Source organism: Rattus norvegicus, chromosome 10, assembly GCF_036323735.1.
Source record: "Rattus norvegicus strain BN/NHsdMcwi chromosome 10, GRCr8, whole genome shotgun sequence".
Taxonomy (NCBI): Eukaryota; Metazoa; Chordata; class Mammalia; order Rodentia; family Muridae; genus Rattus; species Rattus norvegicus.
Genome location: NC_086028.1, coordinates 15,605,452 through 15,607,600, shown reverse-complemented (window position 1 = coordinate 15,607,600; position 2,149 = coordinate 15,605,452). Strand labels below are relative to the sequence as shown.

The following is a 2,149-nucleotide window of genomic DNA, read 5'->3' as shown; positions in this document are numbered from 1 at the left end:
CGCCATTGGCAAAGCACTTTCTAGGCATGGCTTGTGTGGCCTGAGCTTGATCTTCGTAAACCAGGTAAACCTGGAAGAAGGAAACTGACTTTACAAAGTTGTCTTCTGACTTCCACAGGTTCGCTGTGGTACGCACACGCACATACACATAGAGTAACTTAAATATTTTAAATTTTGCTCTATCGGCGGTGTGTGGCAGCGAGATGTCTCACAGGAAATTCTCAGCGCCTAGGCATGGGTCCTTGGGCTTCTTGCCTCAGAAGCGCAGCAGCCGGCATCGTGAGAAAGCGAGGAGCTTCCCTAAGGGTGACCCTTCCAAGCCTGTTCACCTCACAGCCTTTCTAGGGTACAAGGCTGGCATGACCCACATTGTCTGGGAACTTGACTGGCCAGGATCTAAGGTGAACAAGAAAGAAGTTGTGGGTGCTGGAGAGATGGCTCAGTGGTTAAGAGCACTGACTGCTCTTCCGGAGGTCCTGAGTTCAAATCCCAGCAACCACACGGTGGCTCACAACCATCTGTAATGAGATCTGATGCCCTGTGTGTCTGAAGACAGTTATAGTGTACTCATACATAAAATAAATAAATAAATATTTAAAAAAAGAAAGAAGTTGATGAGTGTAAAAGGCGTTTCTATAAGAAGTGGCATCTAGGGCTGGAGAGATGGCTCAGCGGTTAAGAGCACCCAACTGCTCTCCCAGAGGTCATGAGTTCAATTCCCAGCAACCACATGGTGGCTCACAACCATCTATAAAGAGATCCAATTCCCTCTTCTGGTGTATCTACAGTGTACTTATATATAATAAATGGATAAATCTTAAAAAAAAAAAAGTGGCATCTAAGAAGAAGGCTTTTACCAAATGCTGTAAGAAATGGCGAGGTGACACAGGCAAGAAGCAGCTGGAGAAGGACTTCAACAGCATGAAGGCTGCCAGGTCATCCGCATAATTGCTCACACTCAGATTCGTCTGCTTCCTCTGCGCCAGAGGAAGGCACACCTGATGGAGATCCAGGTGAATGGGGCACTGTGGCTGAGAAGCTAGACTGGGCCAGAGAGGCGGCAGGAGCAGCAGGTCCCTTGAACCAGGTGTTTGGGCAGGGTGAGATGATTGACGTCATGGGCATGACAAAGGGCAAAGGCTACAAAGGGGTGACCAGCCGTTGGCATACAAAGAAGCCACCCCGAAAGACCCACCAAGGTCTGCGCAAAGTTGCCTGTATTGGAGCTTGGCTCCCTGCCCATGTAGCCTTCTCTGTGGCTCGAGCTGGGCAGAAAGGCTACCATCACCAAACAGAAACCAACAAGAAGATTTACAAGATCGGTCAAGGCTACCTCATCAAGGATGGTAAGCTGACCAAGAACAATGCATCTACTGACTACGACCTGTCTGACAGGAGCATCAACCCACTGGGTGGCTTTGTCCATTATGGTGAGGTGACCAATGACTTCCTCATGCTTGAAGGCTGTGTGGTGGGAACCAAGAAGCGAGTGCTTACTCTTCGGAAGTCCTTGCTGGTCCAGACCAAGCGTCGGGCTCTGGAGAAGATTGACCTGAAGTTCATTGACAACACGTCCAAATTCGGACATGGTCACTTCCAGACCATGGAGGGGAAGAAAGCGTTCATGGGACCACTCAAGAAAGATCGCATTGCCAAGGAGGAAGGTGCCTGATGCCAGGAGTACTTCGTGCAGCTGGCGGGGTCTCATCAGTAAAATGTTTCCAGTAAAAAATAAATTTTAAACTTTAAAAGGCATGCATGGAGGGGCTGGAGAGATGGCTCAGTGGTTAAGAGCACTAACTGCTCTTCCAGAGGTCCTGAGTTCAACTCCCAGCAACCACATGGTGGCTCACAACCATCTGTAATGGGATCTGATGCCCTCTTCTGGTGCGTCTGAAGACAGTGACAGTGTGCTCACATACATAGTATAAATTAAAAAAAAAATGGGGGGGGGGTTGGGGATTTAGCTCAGTTGTAGAGCGCTTGCCTAGCAAGCGCAAGGCCCTGGGTTCGGTCCCCAGCTCCGAAAAAAAGAAAAGAAAACGAAAAAAAAAAAAGGTGTGTGTGGGTCTGTGTGTTCGCATTGTAAAGATATCTAGCATAAGTGCTGGAAATTGGACTCAGGTCCTCTGCAACAACAACAACAACA

General features: G+C 48.4%; 1 pseudogene; it reads left to right on the top strand.

The window, feature by feature from the left end:
• Positions 1–203: 203 nt before the first annotated feature.
• On the top strand, positions 204–1,721 carry Rpl3-ps2 (ribosomal protein L3, pseudogene 2; annotated as a pseudogene).
• The last annotated feature ends 428 nt before the right edge of the window (positions 1,722–2,149 follow it).